Source organism: Thalassophryne amazonica, chromosome 18 (genome assembly GCF_902500255.1).
Source record: "Thalassophryne amazonica chromosome 18, fThaAma1.1, whole genome shotgun sequence".
Classification (NCBI taxonomy): Eukaryota; Metazoa; Chordata; class Actinopteri; order Batrachoidiformes; family Batrachoididae; genus Thalassophryne; species Thalassophryne amazonica.
In genome coordinates, this window is record NC_047120.1 from 47977047 (window position 1) to 47999372 (window position 22326).

General features: G+C 41.3%; 1 long non-coding RNA gene across 1 annotated transcript; it reads right to left on the reverse strand.

Moving 5' to 3' along the window:
• Nucleotides 1-2920: 2920 nt before the first annotated feature.
• Nucleotides 2921-20087, reverse strand: LOC117531415. The gene is made up of 3 exons (XR_004566622.1): nucleotides 19962-20087; nucleotides 12363-12365; nucleotides 2921-2934 (listed from the first exon to the last, which is right to left on the reverse strand). It is a non-coding gene; the product is annotated as an uncharacterized LOC117531415 (long non-coding RNA).
• Between the last annotated feature and the right edge of the window lie 2239 nt (nucleotides 20088-22326).

The window sequence follows — 22326 nt, forward strand, 5'->3', positions numbered from 1 at the left end:
TCACATAAGCAAAATCAACACGTTGCATGAAGGCAACAAGCATCACCTTAATTAGATTACGAAAACTCTTTTCTATAGCTATTTTTTATTTCTTATTCATTTAATTTCTGTGCTGTGAATAAACTGTGTGTTGAATGGAAAATAGTGTGTAATTTAATTTTTGTTCATTTAATTATCTATCTTGATCTTGGACATCATCTGATGTTGGCATGCTAAACTTTTTTGGGAACCTACATGTTCACATGTCAACATATGAAAATTTTAGTTCTTCAAGTCTGTTTTTCAAGGTTTTAGAGCAAAAAACAAACAAAAAAAACCCAAAGCTGAATTCATAGTAATGGTTAACAGTTATCTGTAGCATCAGCTAACCGTTTTAGTGGTTTATCTGTGTAGCGTTATCACAGTTAACAGATTAGCAGTTAGCGGAGCTACGTTTTTGGTTGGCTGTGCCCACCACTACTTTTCATATATTCATGAAAATTCAGTAAGATATATTTTCTATTATATATTCCAAATCTGAGGTGGAACGCTACTAGTGTATACTAAGGTACTCCTAAATATTAAAAAAAGAAAAAAAAAAAAACAGAGGAAGAAAGAAGGGACAGAGCCACCTAGGTGCCTGGTCTTGAGAAGCAGGGATGGCAGGTTTAAAAGCTTTTTTTGTTATCCCATGGGAACTCTCCCTACTCACCCAAGCAGCTCAAGAATATGGACAGCACATATATAAGTGACACTGACACAAACAGGACAGTAAACGACATATACAAGAAATATAACTACGTAATATTATAGGAGTTAGTATACTGAAACCTAAGTGTTCCTACAGAAAAAGATTGAAGTATACATCTACCTAGTTTGTAGAATTGTAGTCAAAGTTATGGCTAGCAGGCTAAGATATAAATCTGGTTATGTTATTATAGAAACAAAAACTATGATATCATTTCTATTAGGTTCCTATTTAAAGTTGACCCTGCTTGCTAAGTTATGGATAGTAACTATAGAAAGACAAATCCGTACTCTACATGCTTTCTAATGGAAACCCCAAACTTAGATACTATCTATTGATATCTATTAAAGAACTGTTTAAACTGAAGAACCATTAAAAATCTACATCTACAAAATCTACATGTATAAGAGTATAAATCCCAAAAGTTGGCTAATTATAGTCAGAAGAGCTACCGTAATTTCACCTATAACTAGCCTAGCACACCTTGCTAACCAAAAAAGCTAAATAAAGCCAATAACTAGAGTATAAAGCACAATAGTGTTGCTACACCCCACAATAACAATTGTAACAACCAATACATTTAACAATAAATGTAAACAAGTGTCTATTAACATTAACAAACAGAACCGGCTCGATCAGCTAAGATTAACTAATAATACCCCAATTCCCCCATTATTAAAAAATGATTAGTATATATTCACAACCATAAAGCGTACAAGATATGTAATATATGAAAAGAAAATGATTAAAGAACCCGCATTGTAATTTTATTTTCCTCCACTTAGCTCTCTTCACAGCTGCTGGTAGACAGGTGCCTTATCAACACCAAACAACTGCTCTACAGGTCAGAAACGAAGAAGCTCATTTCATTCTAACTGACAAAAATGTCTACAGAATGCAGAATATTCCAGTTATGTGACGGCACATACAGATATTTTGAGGAAGGAGAAGAAAATTAGAACTGTCCTTGACTGTTCAATCAGGTGGCTGGCCTAAAATTTTCTATACCCTGTTAAACAGATGAAGTCCTTGGTTTGGGCATTCATACAATACACCTGGTGTCAAATCTTAAAATGCTTTCATTTTGTTGAATGAAAGACTTGTCAAATTAGAAAATGAGTCATGTCTATGAGAGCTGATGTTAAAATGAAGTCCAGGTCCATCCAATATATATATATATATATATATATATCAGGCGGTTTCTGCAAGTGAAGCTCAGCTTCCCCCAAAGTGTCAAAAAATTAAATAGCCAAATATGTACAGTTTATCATTTCATTGACTACAAATGTGACAGAACATATTCATCTTGAAGATGAGTTGTTCAGAATCAGCTACCTATCACAAATTGATTGACTCTATTTTGTTACCTTCTCATAAATCTTTTTTCTTATATGGCTTGTGATCAATGCATTTTCATGTATAAGCTGAGCATCTGTTCACTCAGTTAACAGGGTTTTTAAAAGAGAATAGTTTGGACCATGTATCATGCTTAGTTATCATGTTACATGGTAACATGTCACATGTCATAGAATCCAATGGACATTGACCTTTACTTTGGAGACCAAGCATTCAACACAGTCAAAACTATTCCATTTATTAATCCTATTAGCTCAACCATTAATTTGCATCACTTTTTACCAAAATTGAAAGAACTTTTGACCCCTGTATGAACTGAAACTGACCTTTGTCACCATTTTTGCTGTTTTTACCCCATAACTCCTGAACATTCAGTCATAGATAGTCCAAACTATACCTTTTTGGAATCATTATGATCAGACAAATAATGTGGTATAGCTGTTAATTTGATTGGAGTATTTTTATTTTTGACCCCTACCTGGCCACCTATTGAAAATTCAAGTGGCTAGTCGTTTTTTTTTTTCGTTTTTTTTTTTTTCAAAACAGTAATGTCTAAGGAGTATTTGTGCCAGCTTTGGTGCTTGTATCACCATTTGCAGGATTGTTTCAGTTATCTGCTGCACTATATCGTGAAGCTGAAGAGAGCCTGCGACTCCTACTGGACAGGATGCCAGTCCAACTCTGGTTACATTCTCCAGCCAAGACCTTTTCCCATTTACAGCTGAGTGGTTTGAGAAGGCAGAAGTACTGTGAAATCATACCCAGTTCTTCATATTGGAAAACCAACTCCTCCTCCCACTGAGCTACCTGACTTCAAAAAGGCTACTTGAAAATATCAGACTTTTAAAAAACTTTTTCTAACTACTTGTTCTGACTACTATCACCTGGCAGGTAACTCGGTGCTTTATTAGGTCCCTCTCCACCAATCAACACAGATGCTGGAGCATCTTTCTGCTGTTTTGACATTATTAAACAGTACCTGAGGCAGGCATGTCACATTGGGACGATGCTACATTTCTGGTCACCGCTTCCCTCCCGAGAGCTCAGCCATCCCCTGCAGCTCTTCACCTCATTCATAAACATCCACAACATGGCTCGTGTTGTGCTTGCACTGGGTTTGAAACCTTTCACATCTCCCCCTCTGGCTGTTCTCCAGTGGAGATCCTGCACCGCAAAGCCTGAGGACAAATCTAAGCTGAGGATATAATGAGGGTGAAACTCTTTAACATGGGGAGAATCATGCAAGCAAAAAACTAATTTAAAAAAATGGATTCAGAAAGACGGCAGCAATCGCATCTCCATCCACATTGATGGACTCCGTTTCCATCCAAATTTGCACAATTTCTGCCGCCACATTTCACCGTGAAGCTGCTTGATTATTTAATTAGCTTCAATCGGAGCACAGATCAGAATGACAAATGTGCTCCATGTTGCAAACTCAACTCTGCAATGCGGTTCATGTGAGGCCGCACATTAAAATAAATAAGTAAATCAGATCCTTGTGAGGAGTACTGAGTGTTCCAACTTTACTGGAGCCCAACAGGTCCCCCGAGGCGATTAAAATTAAATAATAACCAACCAAAAACAAGCGCTACATTTTGGCACGTATGCACGTTGCACCTCATTGCGTGCAAACGTCTGGCTGACTTCATGGAGAGAGCAAGAAGACAAGAGAAAATTGCTTTGAGCAGTTTGGAAGCTGTCAGAAATCTTCTCCACTCTCCACTTGGTCATGAGTCAATATGTTTTAAGATGTAAAAATACAAAGAATAGTAACCGGGAGGTAATGAGACAGATGTGGTGTGGAGGGTTAAAGGTCAGGATCTCCCAAAACCAACCAGAGTCATTTCATACAGAGTCCCAATCTGATACTGACGTTTTCCTTGATATCACACTTGAACATGATGCACTGCAGCCCTGTGACACACTGGCAGTTTGTCTACTTCGTACCCTGCCCCTTGCTCAGTGACTGCATAGGTTTCCAACTACTCACCAACAGTTGCAGCCCAGTGAGATACTTAAGCCACATAGACACTTGCACAAATTGAATCCCTGCACCACTGCGCAATTTGTCGTGCCAATGCAACCCCCTTTGTCCCGTTGGATGCCACGTTATATAAAATAATTATTTTGTAGCAGATGACGTATTTGCTCTCAGAACTGTGCTGATGAAACCATCTCTCATTTCTCCTGGAATCACAGAGGAATCATCTACAGCTACAGCTCTTCTCGTGCACTTCATGAGATGGAGAACACATTTGGAATAGCCTCGAAGGCAGTGGTGGGCACAGTCCCGCTAACCGCTAATTAGCGAAGCTAACCTTTCATTAGCGGATTATCTTTTCAGCTAATTTTGAAAACCATCAGCAGATTAATTAGCTTCCGCTAAATTTAGTTTCGCTAACTTTCAATCCGCTAACATTTCTTTGCTGGCATAGTAAGACCGAAAGGTCAAAAACATTTGTAAATCAATGTTTACTAAAACCAAACATTAATTCCCATCTGTTGGGTGTTTTGTAACAGCCAGGCTGCCGTAAGGAACTCAGCACTCCGCCGCCCCCTTAGCAGAAGGAGGTGGGCCGGCTGCCGGTGCGGCTGAAAACAAAACAAAAAAAAGTCATTTACTTTCAACATGCAGCAGCTCAAAAAGTGGCAGAAGAGGTAAATCACATCATTTTCACTCATGGTCACACCATAACTCATCACCAAACTAACTACATTCCTTGAACTATAAAAACACAACAAATCTATAATATAATATAACATGTTGCAGGCATCTATTTAAAAATAAGCAAATATTTGAACAAAAACAATAAAGTTTATCAGTTTGAACATTAAATATCGTGTCTTTGTGGTGTATTCAGTTGAATATAGGTTGAAGAGGATTTTCAAATCATTGTATTCTGTTTTTATTTACATTTTACACAACGTCCCAACTTCATTGGAACTGGGGTTGTATGAATTTGATAATGTATCTGTAAAATTATGTTTATTGTGGATATAACATCTCATCATAATCGTTCAGATGCGCTGCGGCAGTGAGACTCATTGACTCGTGACACAGTGTTTCCAAATAGATTCAGCAATGTTCACATCTAGTGCACAAAAATGAACGCGGGCCAGAGATTTTGAACATTTTCAAAATCTTCCTTGCGCACTTGCACACAGCCGCGCATAGCTCACGCACAGTTTACAATGAGTTTACTCTCTGGCACGGCAGATCGCATGCCAGTGTGGTGATCAAATTTGTGCAAGTGTCAAGGTACCTTTACTGTCGCACTGTAGTAGTATTGAAAGAAAGGGGGACACAATTATTATGTCTTGGATACTAGGTGTCACTAATGGGAGTTAAATGTGAGGTAAGATGGATGAGAAGGTCCAGTTGGTACACCAACTGCCAAAAACTCCACAAAACAGGAGAAGGGAGTAGAACAAGATGACTGGATAAACAAACAATGACACAGAAACTACAAGGAGTGAAACAGCATCCTTTAGACAGTTTTTAGAATTGTGTTGATATTTGATATGATCTGAAATGTGTTGGTGTAACATAAACTGTAAATGGGCAAAGTACATCACCTGTTGTGCAAACGCTATAAAGGCAATGGATTATCGTAATCCTCAGCAACAGAGGACTTGCAGCCTGGATAATGTGTCTGTGAATGTCCATGGGCAAAATAATATTAATTTGTGAAGTACATTAAATCTAAGATGGTTTTACTTGATTGGATATTATTTGCTTGACAGTAATTTTGCCATGTTCTAGTGAAGTTAACAACCCATTTTACAGGTTTTATTGCCAGTGAGTATAAGAGACAGTATTTGCTTAGTTATTTTTATTTTATTTCCATGAATATTAAATCCACTGTGTCAATGTTGTACAGATGATCAATTACGGGTAATCCTCAGGGCAATTGAGGATTTCAATCAATCAATCAATCAATTTTATTTATATAGCGCCAAATCACAACAAACAGTTGCCCCAAGGCGCTTTATATTGTAAGGCAAGGCCATACAATAATTACGTAAAAACCCCAACGGTCAAAACGACCCCCTGTGAGCAAGCACTTGGCGACAGTGGGAAGGAAAAACTCCCTTTTAACAGGAAGAAACCTCCAGCAGAACCAGGCTCAGGGAGGGGCAGTCTTCTGCTGGGACTGGTTGGGGCTGAGGGAGAGAACCAGGAAAAAGACATGCTGTGGAGGGGAGCAGAGATCAATCACTAATGATTAAATGCAGAGTGGTGCATACAGAGCAAAAAGAGAAAGAAACACTCAATGCATCATGGGAACCCCCCAGCAGTCTAAGTCTATAGCAGCATAACTAAGCGATGGTTCAGGGTCACCTGATCCAGCCCTAACTATAAGCTTTAGCAAAAAGGAAAGTTTTAAGCCTAATCTTAAAAGTAGAGAGGGTGTCTGTCTCCCTGATCTGAATTGGGAGCTGGTTCCACAGGAGAGGAGCCTGAAAGCTGAAGGCTCTGCCTCCCATTCTACTCTTACAAACCCTAGGAACTACAAGTAAGCCTGCAGTCTGAGAGCGAAGCGCTCTATTGGGGTGATATGGTACTACGAGGTCCCTAAGATAAGATGGGACCTGATTATTCAAAACCTTATAAGTAAGAAGAAGAATTTTAAATTCTATTCTAGAATTAACAGGAAGCCAATGAAGAGAGGCCAATATGGGTGAGATATGCTCTCTCCTATTTCCTTCTGAGGAATATAATCTGGCTGTTACTACAACTCTGACCAGCTCAGAGCTTCAATCAAGGAGACATCTTGCAGAGGTTACACCAGTACATTGAGGGTGAGCTCGCAAGTACTGGACGGTGTAGTGGCTGTCGACGCTGCTGCCATGAAAATAGACCACAGACTGGTTAGTGCAGCAGATAAGTGAAACAATCATGCAAATGGTGATAAAAGCATAAAATTCGGCAGAAATGCTCCTTAGAAAAAAACGATTGGCCACTTGACTTTTCAATTGGTGGTCAGGTAGGGGTCAATTGAAGAATTACACAGAGGTCAAAATTAAAAGATGCTCCAGTCATATTGAAAAATATTCCACATTATTTGCCTGATCATAAAGATTCCAAAAAGATATAGTTTGGACTATCAGTGACTGAATTCTATGGAGTTACGGGATAACAACAGGTGACAGGTGACAAAGGTCAGTGCCATTTTGTACAGGGGTCAAAAGTTAAAGTTGCTCCAATTTTGATAAAAAGTGATGCAAATTATTGGTTGAGCTAATAGGATTAATAAATGTAATAGTTTTGACTGTGTTGAATGCTTGGTCTCCAAAGTAAAGGTCAGACAAGGTCTATGTCTATTGGATTCTATGACATGTGACATATGTTACCCCGTAACGTGATAATTAAGGATGATACACGGTCCAAACTATTCCTTTTTAGAACCGTGTTAACTTGACTAGTAATTTGCATCACGTTTTACCAAAATTGGAGCAACTTTAACTTTTGACCCCTGTACAAAATGAAACTGAACTTTGTCACCATTCTTGCTGTTTTTGTCCTGTAACTCCATGGAATTCAGTCACAGATAGTCCAAACTATACCTTTTTTGGAATCTTTATGATCAGATCAAATAATGTGGAATATTTTTCAATGTGATTGGAGCATCTTTTAATTTTGACGTCTATGTAATTCTTCAATTGACCCCTACCTGACCACCGATTGAAAAGTCAATTGGCCAATCAGTTTTTTCAAAAGAGGATTGTCTGAGGAGTATTTCTGCCGAATTTGATGCTTTTATCACCATTTGCAGGATTCCCCTTTAAATATTCTCGTATCCGCTGCACTCGGTTGGGGTGACTCGTGTTTAATGTGTTTTGAAAATTAAGAATGTGCTGACCAACACTTGGAGTCACGGTCTTTGACAAATATCAAAGACATTTATTAAACCAGTGTGAATTGAGACTCCAGAAATCTGTATGTCCAATGGAGAAAAAGATTTAAATCCCATTAATTTTTAGACCTCTGGAAGAATTGTGATGAAAATAAACTATTCATTGGGCAGCAGCAAGAGAAGGTCAGTTACAAAACTGTCATGGTTTATAAAACAGTGAAGTGAAAATCTGAAAGGACATATATCCAATAGGTTAAAAAAAACGTTTTTGACAAATATAACTTTTAGGGGTCTGGTTGAATCGTAATGAAGATTAAGGATATACTGGGGAATGTAGAGCCAGTCGCTGAGTGGGGTAAGGAAGTGGGCTACCAATATGTAGATATGGGTTTGAGTCCCAGTCATGCTACCCGTCTGTCCTTAGAAAAGACAATTCATCTGCATTGTCCCAGTCCACAAAGCTCTAAATGGAGAAGATATGGAACTGGATCAGAATCACATTAACCAGAAAGTCAGTGTCAGTACCAGATCCACACATCCTGCTAGATCCGTTCTATGCATGCACAGACGGATGGTTCTGGATTGGCAATAACTAGCAGTAAGTTGTCTTAAAGAAGAAAGAAGGGCTTTTATTGCTATTGTTCACACATACAATGTAATGTGTCCTCTGCATTTAACCCATCCTAATTATAGCTGGACTCGATCCAACCACTGGGACCAGTGGGCAACCACAGTTTAACCTCCGGGTTAACGCCCTTGATCACGAGCAGAGAAAGGAGCATGACCCTAATGTGGATCATGCTCTTAATAAGTCAAATCAACATTATCAATACGCATGCGCCGTGACAGTGTTAAATCATCCGGTCAAAGTTCAAGCATACCCACTTTAATAAACAAAGCACAGAAGCCGCATTACCGGAGCGTTTGATCCATTTATATCTTGCCCTTAAAGGTTAAATTCGCAGCTTTAAGCAGTGTTAAAGCAGCACGCCAGGTCCACGTTTTCTGTAGATGGTACGTGTGGGCTGCAAAAGTGGAAACGGCAAATTTGTCCAGTACACGAGTAGTAACCGAGCAAAATCTTGGTTCCAGACCAACAAAATTAATGCCTCGCAGATGTGAAGAAATCATGAAAAACTGTGGTTATACAACTAAATACTAGTTTAGTGATTCATAGGATTGCTAAAACAGCAGTTTTAACATAATAGTTTTGAGTTTGTAGCATCAACAGCAGATGCTACTATTATTGTGAACACCCCCTTATTATTATTGTGAACATCCCCATTTCTTTCTTTTTTTTTTTTTTTTTACTAATAGCCCAATTTCATAGCTTTAAGAGTGTGCATATCATGAATGCTTGGTCTTGTTGGATTTGTGAGAATCTACTGAATCTACTGGTACCTTGTTTCCCATGTAACAATACGAAATATACTCAAAACCTGGATTAATCTTTTTAGTCACATAGCACTACTATTATTCTGAACACTACTGTACGTCAGTCTGTGTACAATCATTCCCAAAAGTTTCAGTTATTGCTCCAAGATGATTGGAACAATCGTCTTCCCCAACATATCTTGGTCAACCAAGGAAAAGACATTTTGCCTGGAGGCTATTTCGTCAACAAATCATACCATTTGGAGTTTAATTTTGAAAGAACATGACTTTTATGCAAAGCGACCAAGATAACTGAAATTGTAAGAAAACCTACAAAGGTCCAGCAAATTTCTTACAATTTTTGTGGGTTCAGTGTTTTATGGGTCACCCTTTATATATATATATATATATATATATATATATATATATATATATATATAGATAGATAGATAGATAGATAGATAGATAGATAGATAGATACACTCAACAAAAATATAAATGCAACACTTTTGGTTTTGCTCCCATTTTGTATGAGATGAACTCAAAGATCTAAAACATTTTCCACATACGCAATATCACCATTTCCCTCAAATATTGTTCACAAACCAGTCTAAATCTGTGATAGTGAGCACTTCTCCTTTGCTGAGATAATCCATCCCACCTCACAGGTGTGCCATATCAAGATGCTGATTAGACACCATGATTGGTGCACAGGTGTGCCTTAGACTGCCCACAATAAAAGGCCACTCTGAAAGGTGCAGTTTTGTTTTATTGGGGGGGATACCAGTCAGTATCTGGTGTGACCACCATTTGCCTCATGCAGTGCAACACATCTCCTTCGCATAGAGTTGATCAGGTTGTCAATTGTGGCTTGTGGAATGTTGGTCCACTCCTCTTCAATGGCTGTGCGAAGTTGCTGGATATTGGCAGGAACTGGTACACGCTGTCGTATACGCCGGTCCAGAGCATGCTCAATGGGTGACATGTCCGGTGAGTATGCCGGCCATGCAAGAACTGGGACATTTTCAGCTTCCAAGAATTGTGTACAGATCCTTGCAACATGGGGCCGTGCATTATCCTGCTGCAACCTGAGGTGATGTTCTTGGATGTATGGCACAACAATGGGCCTCAGGATCTCGTCACGGTATCTCTGTGCATTCAAAATGCCATCAATAAAATGCACCTGTGTTCTTCGTGCATAACAGACACCTGCCCATACCATAACCCCACCGCCACCATGGGCCACTCGATCCACAACATTGGCATCAGAAAACCGCTCACCCACACAATGCCACTCACACTGTCTGCCATCTGCCCTGGACAGTGTGAACCGGGATTCATCCGTGAAGAGAACACCTCTCCAACGTGCCAAACGCCAGCGAATGTGAGCATTTGCCCACTCAAGTCGGTTACGACGACGAACTGGAGTCAGGTCGAGACCCCGATGAAGACGACGAGCATGCAGATGAGCTTCCCTGAGACGGTTTCTGACAGTTTGTGCAGAAATTCTTTGGTTATGCAAACCGATTGTTTCAGCAGCTGTCCGAGTGGCTGGTCTCAGACGATCTTGGAGGTGAACATGCAGGATGTGGAGGTCCTGGGCTGGTGTGGTTACACGTGGTCTGCGGTTGTGAGGCTGGTTGGATGTACTGCCAAATTCTCTGAAACGCCTTTGGAGACGGCTTATGGTAGAGAATTGAACATTCAATACGCGAGCAACAGCTCTGGTTGACATTCCTGCTGTCAGCATGCCAATTGCACACTCCCTCTAATCTTGCGACATCTGTGGCATTGTGCTGTGTGATAAAACTGCACCTTTCAGAGTGGCCTTTTATTGTGGACAGTCTAAGGCACACCTGTGCACTAATCATGGTGTCTAATCAGCATCTTGATATGGCACACCTGTGAGGTGGGATGGATTATCTCAGCAAAGGAGAAGTGCTCACTATCACAGATTTAGACTGGTTTGTGAACAATATTTGAGGGAAATGGTGATATTGTGTATGTGGAAAAAGTTTTAGATCTTTGAGTTCATCTCATACAAAATGGGAGCAAAACCAAAAGTGTTGCGTTTATATTTTTGTTGAGTGTAGATAGATAGATAGATAGATAGATAGATAGATAGATAGATAGATAGATAGATAGATAGATAGATAGATAGATAGATAGATAGATAGATAGATAGATAGATAGATAGATAGATAGATAGATAGATAGATAGATAGATAGATAGATAGATAGATAGATAGATAGATAGATAGATAGATAGATAGATAGATAGATAGATAGATAGATAGATAGTGGTTTGCAGTATTCAGCCTCTTGGTATTTCATGCATTTTAATTTGTTTATGGCATTTCAAATACAAAAAGTAAATCAGGCTTTTCAATATAAAAATATCTAAAATTGTCTTCCTTAGACTCAAAGCGAAAGTAAAGCTCTACAACTTGCTATAAATTAATTAAAATTATTAAAGCCAAGATGGTGGGTTGCATAAGTAATCAGCCCCTTTGGTATAATACCTGTAAATAATTCATTTAATTGCCAGTTTTCTTCAGACAAGTCAGGGGATTGATACATGAACATTTCCAAGTCACTGAATATGTCTTGAACTTTATTTTTGAAGAAATACAAACAGTATGGCACTCTGTGGTAGTAGAGTGTGTGGAGTAGACAGTTCTCAAAAACTGAGTGACTATACAAGAAGGAGAAGAGTGAGGAAACCCACCAAGACAACCCGGAATAATTATAGTATGTTTTGGGTAGTGGAACTTTGACCCGTCCCAACATGCACCGACGGGACTGAGATACTGATTTGACTTTGATATTGCTGAATAAAACAAACAGACTATCACTGTAAAGTGCATAAACATAAATCATTTAGTTGTTACGGTTGGCTGTTCAACCCCAATAACACTTTAGAGTTTGAGTTAGACTGTGATGAACCGGAAACAGAGTTTCAGAACAGAGGGACTTTGATCCTAAATACACTGAAAAAAAGAGAATGTTTGAACCAACTGAAAGTTAAATCAACTCTAACTTACAAACTTAAGTTCAAAAAACTTAATTCATTCAGGTTTTTACAAATTGTAACACTTTTTTAAGTTGGTTCAAACATTCTCTTTTTTCAATGTAGCTTTCAAGGTTCTTGTAGGATATGAAAGAAAATTTAATATCCACTTAGCAACACGAACTTAAATATCAAATTCCATGGAGGTACATCGAACAAGAAATGAAGTGGGGCTGCAGAATCCTGTACGTCTCTGGGTTTTTTGTTTTTTTTTTTTGCTCAAAATGTGGTCCAGTTTCAAGGATACACCAACTTGACGTTACAAACATCATCTGGTATTATTGCAAAGATGTTTTACAAATAAGTAGTGTGATGCAAACATTTGGCAGCTTATATTTGAAAGTATGCAGAGATTACTAGAATCCTAAATGTACTAATATAAAGACGTTAGTATTACAGTATTGCCCATAAACCCTGAGTGCTGTTCAATGCTCTGAATTGGGTGAGATCTAAGCTCTTTTTTTGGTATCAGATTGTGTCTTATGTGTATCAAATCATATATCGTGAGGAGAAATGTCACAACAGCTTCTTGCAGTGTGAGATCAGACTCGCAGAAATAAGTGGAAAACATGGACAAGCTTTTTCACCTCTTTGAACTTCAATGATATTTATAAGCCTGAAGGCTTATGTCCACCGCCAGGAGGATCTATCGCTAAATGGCTCCATCGTGACTGTGGGAGCAGATCATGGTCGGTTTATCCATTGGTTCTGTGTCCACCAGCTTTTTCCTCTCTCTCTCTGCTCTGCTATTTTTGTATGACTAGTCTGCTTTTGCTGAAGCAGTTTGTCATTGAAGCAACATGTTTTTGGTGGTTGTGCTGACTTTGGAGTATATACAAGGTCTATTAGATAATAAACCGACCCTTTTATTTATTTTTTTTAACTATATGGATTTGAATGACGTGCGATTACACCAATCATGCTTGAACCCTCGTGCGCATGCGTGAGTTTTTTCACGCGTGTCGGTGACGTCATTTCCCTGTGGGCAGGCCTTGAGTGAGATGTGGTCCCGCCCCCTCGGCTGAATGCCTTTGTTTCACACTGCTCGAGACGGCGCGTGTTGCTTTATCAAAATTTTTTCTGGACCTGTGAGGAATATCCGAGTGGACACTATTCGAGAAATTAAGCTGGTTTTCGGTGAAAAGTTTAACGGCTGATGAGAGATTATGGGGTGTTTCTGTCACTGTAAGGACTTCCCACGTAGCGGGACGCCGTGCAGCGCTTCCAGGCGTCGTCGTCGGCCTGTTTCGACCTGAAAACATCCTAATTTAAGGCTTAATTCACCCAGGACGTCGTGAGAGAACAGAGAAGATTCAGAAGAGGCCGGCATGAGGACTTTATGCGGACATTCCAGTGTTTAAGGACATTTTGTAATGAAAGACGTGCGCAAATTCGCCAAGTCGTTTCCGTGACGACTCTGCAAATCTGTGTGTACCGCAACAGGAAAAACACCTCCGTGTTGAAAACCGTTTGTAAAATTCAGGCGGCTTTTGATGGCTTTCAACAAGTGAGTAACTGAGAAATTGTTTAACAGCTTGGGCATGTTCCAACTTGCCCGTTAAGGTTTCCAACGGAGGTGTTTTTCCTGTCGCGACCCCCCGCGGTCGGGTCCAGCCCGACATGCGACTCTGCCCACACGTTCTTTCATTACAAAATGTCCGTTAACAATGGAATGTCCGAATAAACTCCACATGCCGACTTCTTCTGAAAGTTCTCTGTTCTCTGATGACTTACTGGGTGAACAGAGCCTAAAATGTGGAAGTTTTCAACTTGAAACGGCGAGACGCTGCCGCCTCGAAGCGCAGGTCGCCGTCAGCCGCCGTGGGCCGTCCTTATGGCGACACTACCAGACCAAAATCTCTCATCAGCCTTTAAAATTTTTACCAGCTGAATTTATCAAATGGTGTCCACTCAGTTGTTCCTTACAGTTTTGAAAAAAATTTGATCAAACAAAGCAGCAGTCTCTGAGCCATTCCTAAACAATGAAAAAATCGAAGAGAGGGTGGGTCACTCCTCACTCAAAGACTGCCCACAGGCGAATGACGTAACCGACAGGCGTGAAAAAACTCTCGCATGCCCACGAGGGTTCAAGCATGTCTGATGTAATCACACGTGATTCAAATCCATATGGTTTTTGAAAAGAATAATAAGGTCGGACACTTTTCTAATAGACCTCGTATATGTGTGTGTGTGTATATATATATATATATATATATATATATATATATATATATATATACACACACGCACACACACACAATCTTGTATAAAGTACCTCAAAGTGATACTTGAGTGAAAGTACGAGGGCTGTCCATAAAGTATAGGTCCTTTTTATTTTTTTCAAAAACTATATGGATTTCATTCATATGTTTTTACGTCAGACATGCTTGAACCCTCGTGCGCATGCGTGAGTTTTTCCACGCCTGTCGGTGACGTCATTCTTCTGTGAGCACTACTTGTGGGAGGAGTCGTCCAGCCCCTCGTCGGAATTCCTTTGTCTGAGAAGTTGCTGAGAGACTGGCGCTTTGTTTGATCAAAATTTTTTCTAAACCTGTGAGACACATCGAAGTGGACATGGTTCGAAAAATTAAGCTAGTTTTCAGTGAAAATTTTAACGGCTGATGAGAGATTTTGAGGTGACACTGTCGCTTTAAGGACTTCCCACAGTGCGAGACGTCGTGCAGCACTCTCAGGCGGCGTCATCAGCCTGTTTCAAGCTTAAAACCTGCACATTTCAGGCTCTATTGATCCAGGACGTCGTGAGAGAACAGAGAAGTTTCAGAAGAAGTCGGTTTCAGCATTTTATCCGGATATTCCACTGTTAAAGGAGATTTTTTTAATGAAAGACGTGCGGACGGGGCCGCGCGCCGGGACACAGCCGACGCGGTGCGGCGGCACAGGAAAAACACCTCCGTGTTGAGAACCATTTGTAAAATCCAGGCGGCTTTTGATGGCTTTCAGTGGAGTGAGTATATGAGAAATTGTTTAACAGCTGGACATGTTCCAACTTGTCCTTAAGGCTTCCAATGGAGGTGTTTTTCCTGTGGCGGAGCGTCGCGGCGGCTGCGAGCCGACGCGCGGACCCGTCCGCACGTCTTTCATTAAAAAAATCTCCTTTAACAGTGGAATATCCGGATAAAATGCTGAAACCGACTTCTTCTGAAAATTCTCTGTTCTCTCACGACGTCCTGGATCAATAGAGCCTGAAATGTGGAGGTTTTCAGCTTGAAACAGGCTGATGACGCCGCCTGAGAGCGCTGCACGACGTCCCGCACCGTGGGAAGTCCTTAAAGCGACAGTGTCACCTCAAAATCTCTCATCAGCCGTTAAAATTTTCACTGAAAACCAGCTTAATTTTTCGAACCGTGTCCACTTCGATGTGTCTCACAGGTTTAGAAAAAATTTTGATCAAACAAAGCGCCAGTCTCTCAGCAACTTCTCAGACAAAGGAATCCCGACGAGGGGCTGGACGACTCCTCCCACAAGGTGTGCTCACAGGCGAATGACGTCACCGACAGGCGTGGAAAAACTCACGCATGCGCACGAGGGTTCAAGCATGTCTGACATAAAAACATATGAATGAAATCCATATAGTTTTTGAAAAAAATAAAAAGGACCTATACTTTATGGACAGACCTCGTACAAGTATCTTACCATAAAATTTCTTTGGTAAAAGTTAGTCTCCTTTTAAAAATATTCCAAAACAAGTGGAGAGGGGAACGGAGACAGGAAAAGAAAGCCAGTATGGTGCCTGGAGAAACCAGGAGGGGCCTCAGCCCCTATAAAAGCTTGGATCCACCTCTGGCAGAGCAGTTAATGTCAGGATGATTGTCGTTCTTTTTCTGAAGACCACACAGTCTTTTCCCGAAAGACCCACACACAGTAGCCAGGCTCTTGTGAAACAGAACAGTCATTCATAGCTACACAGTTAAGGAAAAGTAAAAAAAAACTTTCCAAGTGTCACCACCACCAACCACTGAAAAGCATCCAAATGCAGCACTCTTTGCCTTCTTGAATCCAAAACACAGAGCCACTTTTCCGCAACGCTTTCCGCAAACATTTCAAATAAGATAAATAAAATGAAAGACGTGCCGGTTCGTTTTGTTGGTAGTTTTCCCCTTATAAGCCTGGTTCACACGACAAGATTTTTAAATTGTCGGTACGTTTCCAATACCTGAAAGACCACACAAGTGGAGATAAAAAATCTGTTTCTCCACGTAATGTGGAGTTGCATCAGGAAGGGGATCTGGCGTGAAACTTGTGCTAATTCAACCAGCTGCTGTGGCAACCCTTAGTGAAAACAAGGGTGCATGTAGAAAACACTGCCGATATGATCTGCACTCTCAGGACATCCTGCAGTTGCACGTCCAGACAATCAGAACTGAACTGGGCAAAAAGGCTTTTAAATTTTCTGCCCAGTCTACCTGGAATGATGTGCAGAAGGACTTGAAATTGACACATCTTGTATCTCTGGGGACATTGAAGACAATTCTAAAAGACAGAGAAGTGAAGCCCCGTTTACACAGACGGTTTTGTCGGCGGGTAGGACGTAGACCGAAGTTTGCGGTAGTTCTGGCTGTTTTTGCGGTGGAAAGGGGCGGAGCATTTCACCGGCATTTTGACCACCATACTAGCTGCAAATATGCGGATAAAACACCGCTAAATCCACCGAATAAAGTGGCGTTTTGACGCCGTAGCATCCGGCACATGTTAGGCAACGGGGGTTAATACCCAGTTCTATCCTTTACAATGGCAGGTTAAGACGTGCGTGAGAACGGCGGTGTTCTGCTGCCGCCGATAATGCCCTGTGTACCGCTGGATTTATCCAGGCAAATCCTGCGTTACTCCAGGAACTTTTGCATATAGGCACCGCCCCCAGAGTATAATAAGCTGAAGCAGCAGGAATACATGCCTATGTCAATGCAGGGGGTTTGAGATCATCAGCCTTTTCTTCTCCTTCCTTTTCCCCTCCTCAACGTGTTGCTACGTCTCCACCACAGGGCTACCCTCTGCTTCTGAACCAGACCTCTTGGTAAGTCCTTGCCACTGCCAATTTTCTTTTAGGAGGCATACTGGAGCTTCTCTGCAAAAATATCTGGAGCTGGCTGCGAGTGAGAGGCCTGCATGCAGCGCGCTAGCGTTTTTATATTGACCATCGCCTATCGGCCGTTTGGAACACCGTTAACTGGGAGGTGGCGTTTAGAACGGCGTACTGTCCGCTAACGCCGCCGTTTTGTCTGCCTCTGTCACCGGTTAAAACGCCCTTGAGGACGCCGATGTGGGCTCTATCACCGTTTTACACGCCGTTGATTAGAGATACAACGCCGGCCGCCAATTACGGCGGTGTAAACTACAGCACTACAGGAAGGGGCAGGATGAAACGGCAATTAAAAAGTATCAAACTCCATTGTTCGCGTTGTCTCCGTCGTCACGCGAATTCTCCCGGAGAGCTCCCGGAATTATTCGACATGTTGAATATTTTTTTCGACGATTCCCGGTAAAGCCAGAACTAAGCCATGCCCCCTAGTGCCGGCATTAACAACGGCACAACGTGATCTTTAAGACGGCCAAAAACTCTTCCGGGACGCTTCCGGGAGCTCTTACCGTCTATGTGTAAACGGGGCTTAAGCTCAACTGGATTTTGTGACTGCACTGTGTAATCCCACTCTTGTTTTTCTGTAGTGTGTGAAACTGTGACTGTATTTTATTTGTGTTTTGTGTGTTTGGTGGAATTTGTCACTCCTGAAAAAGAGGTTTAAAATCTGAGTTTTTTTTTAACCTGGTTAAATAAAGGACATTCATTCATTCATTCATTCATTTCATTGGTCTTGCCCATGCTCCACCTCTTTACCCATTTGTGGGTTGGCTGGGAGTTATGTGGAGTCAGGACAGATTTGGAGCTGCCCCAATCTGAGCTTCAAACCTGCTATTCAGAACAGCTATGGGTGACATCACAGACGGTTTGTCTGTGTACATTCTACTTTTGAATAGGCCAAACCCTATTTTCAAGATACAAAGTCTGAATTGTGAGGCATTAATTCTTAAAGCCCTGGTCAAACTGAATTATGAGCGACGCAGCATGAATTTTTTTGTTTGAGTTGAGTTATTCAAGAAACATGAGAGAATAGTGGCTCTTAGAGGCAGATTATTCGACTAATGAGGTTAATCTCTGAATGTGGCACTAATTTCGTGAAGTTCAAAATTTAGCAAAAGTAAAGCCCTTTTCACACCGGGTCTGCTTCGAGCTGCGTCATGATGACGCCAAGTAAACGTAGCCTAGTGCCGAGTTGATGCAGCCTAACGCCACAATACCGTGAGGGACGCAAAGGGCGACGCAAAACGGACACAAAAAATAAAACCTGTTTAATTTTTCTGCGTCGAGCACAGGGCACAGAAAGGAAGTAGTTTTCTTGGAAGTTGAACCAACTTGACGGTACTTAACGTGACTGGATGCCACACCCAAACAATATAACGTTACCCGACGCCAATTTATGATTCCTGCTGTGCTCCTTTGTTGCCGAGCTATAAATCACACAGGATTGTTGTTGAACTTGTTATACCGTGTACACAATGCAGTAAAACTATACCGTTCAAAGAACACGTGAACAATTAAAAAAAAACATGCTCATGACAGCTTGGCTGCAGCTCCTCGCGCTCACCGCCTCAAGTTCTCTCAGGATTGTGTTCAATAAAGTCCATTAAGTCCTGCTCACAGACTGATTGCTAGTGACAGGACAAGTCCACATCCTTTATAACGTCTCACAAAGGACATCTCCTCGTCCACTCACGGACGGTTCGCAAACGCCGGCTGCAGCTCCTTGGTCACACGAAGAATGATAAACTTTTAACAGAAATCAGAGCGCACACCTGCCACACTGCACAATAAGAAATATAAACTAGAAGAAAAATCAGCATGCACGCCTGCAGCGCTGCACAATAAGAAATATAACTAGAAGAGAAATTGGAGCGCATACCTGCAGCACTGCACAATAAGAAATATAAACTAGAAGAGAAATCAAGGTGCACACCTGCAGCGCTGCACAAGAAGAAATATAAACTAGAAGAGAAATCAGACCTCACGCCTGCAGCGCTGCACAATAAGAAATATAAACTGGAAGAGAAATCAGAACACACACCTGCAGCGCTGCACAATAAGAAATATAAACTGGAAGAGAAATCAGAACACACACCTGCAGTGCTGCACAATAAGAAATATAACTAGAAGAGAAATAAGCTCGCGCGCCTGCAGCGCTGCACAATAAGATAAAGAAACTAGAAGAGAAATCAGAGCGCACGCCTGCTCATTTGACAGTCTGACTGCAGCTCCTCAGCGCTCTCACCTCCTCAAGCCCCCCCGCTGCGTACAACTGACGCAGACATTCCTGCATTCTTAGATATGCAGCATACGCAACTCGAAGCAGACCCGGTGTGAAAGGGACTTAACGCGGGGCGATTTGTATACGAGGTAGTACAAGGATGTTAGAAGCCCATTATCAGAGTACCTGGTAGCTCAGAGAACAGGACAGAGCAGGTTCCACTCTGGGAAAGCCTGTGTAGCCTTTGTTTGTTTAACATCTCTTTCCTGCAGTTCCTTCATAAGAACATCATATCCGTGGCTCATTATTCGAATAATCACTGAAATTTTTGACAAATCCATACGTGGCTCACTATTCATGGCTTTATTACCCAGTTTGATCAGGGCTTAAGGTTCCTTGACACTTGCACTGCCTCGCAATTTGTCGTGCCAATGTGACCTGCTGTGTTCCGCTGGAACCTACGCTTTGTGATGCTGGATGCTGCGTTATATAAAACAATTATTTTGGAGCAGATTAATCATTTGCTCTGAGTTTGGCTGCTAAAAATGTCTCTAACTGCTTCCAGAATCACAGAGCAATTTTCTATAGCTGCAGCTTTTTGTCTCTCTCTCTCCTGTGCTTCATGAAGTGGAGAAAGCATTTGGAATTGTCTAAAAAGTAATTATTTATATTGTAATGGCTTGGTAAGACAGTTGCATTTTCATTCCTTATGAGTATCTGTAAAATTGTGTTTGATAGATTTAACATTTTATCATCATTCAGATGAGCTGCGCTGTGATGCGCTGATGCAATGACTCGCACGGATGGATACTCAGTGTTTTTGAATTGTTTGCGCAATGTTCACATAATTAATGCATGCCAGAGATCTTGAACATTTCAAAATTTTCTTTGCGCACTTGCACGAACCCGCGCACAGTTTACAGGATCTAAGATTGCATACCAGTGCACGGATCAAATTCATGCAAGTGTCAAGGCACCTTTACTTGCGAGATGCTATCAAAAGTATGAGACTAAAATGCTAAGTCTTCATTAGGAGATAATGAGTCTTAATGGTAAAATGCTACATGATATTTTGTGTTGTGTGGGCCGCCAGAAGAGGAGGTACTGCTGGCCCACCACCAGAGGGTGCCCTGCCTGAAGTGCGGAGAGGGCGCTGCCACCACGGACACAGCCGGGGGTGACAGCTGTCACTCATTATCTCATGACAGCTGTCACCCATCTACACTTCATCGTACTACTGCATAAAACCCGGACGTCATCTCCACCTCATTGCCGAGCTATCATCTACCTGTAAAGGTAATATTCTCTGCTGTATCTGAACTTAACACTGACTTTATAGTCTGAACTTCTTTGCACCCGTTTTCCTGTGGGTGTTGCCTTATCTGTGGTATTGGCGTTTTGGTGTGATCAGCGATGGCTTCGCTTCACACCCCAACCAGATAAGTGGTTAACAGGAGCTGCACGAGTGTGTGATTAGAGGTGGAGGTGACTTTCCACCTTCTGACTGTTTTTGTTACTGGGTGTGCACACACCCACATCTCACTGTTTGTGCTCCTCGCCAGCAGTACCAGATCCGACAGTCGGGGACGGTGATCACCTGTGAATTCGGGACTTGGCGGCTCCAGTATTACCAGGTTCGGTGGCGGCGGAAATCGTGTGGTTCCGGCTCTTCTCAGGACAGACGTCTTCTATCCTCGAGCCTGCCCACACGTCACCTTTGTATATTAGATTCTGAGATTGTCTGTATATTCGTTGTGCACATTCACAACATTAAATTGTTACCTTTTGGCTCATCTATTGACCGTTCATTTGCACCCCCTGTTGTGGGTCCGTGTCACTACACTTTCCCCAACAATTTTGCATGTTTTCTCCTCTGCAAAATATCCATTTAAAGAAGACAAAGAATAAAAGGGAAGATCAAGGAAAATATTCAGATGACTTTAAACCATTGGAAAGTAAAGCATGCAGGAAATATGCAAATTAAGGATTATCTGAGATTGAAGCGGGTAAGCGCGCAACTCCTCAAAGGTAAGCGAAAGCCCTTCTGTGTTTTAAATGCAGCTTCAGTTCCATTCAGGTGTGGACATTGAGGCCACGTGTCGTTAAGCCTTCATCTTCAGCAGCCTTGGGATAGTGTCGTGGAATTTCCTGCAATGTGGAAACACACGAGTATTGTGGGATTTAGAGTGAAATTGAATGCTGCCTTTTGTACTCGGCACAGTTATAAACCATAGAGTTTAGAATGAGAGATAAAACAAGAAATTTACCCAGCAGGCACCCCCCAACGATATTCTCATCTATCACCATGAGAGATCATTTCATTCCAAATTTCTTACCAGGAGGAGGAAATAAAAGCATGTAATCATCTCAAAGTCATTTCTCTTGCTTTATAAGAGATTTTTTTTTGTTGTTGTTGTGGTTGTTAAAAAACAAAAATACTAATATATTGCCATTCTTTTGCGATGTTTGCAGAGTAGCCCTCTGAACCCCACGGCCATTTTCTAAAAAGTTCCTTCCACCATAAAATGTTATTTTCCATTTTAAAAAAAAAATGAACTGGGACCACACAAAGGGAAGTATTGCTTTAATGGAGGCAACAAAACGTGAGTCATACTGTGATTG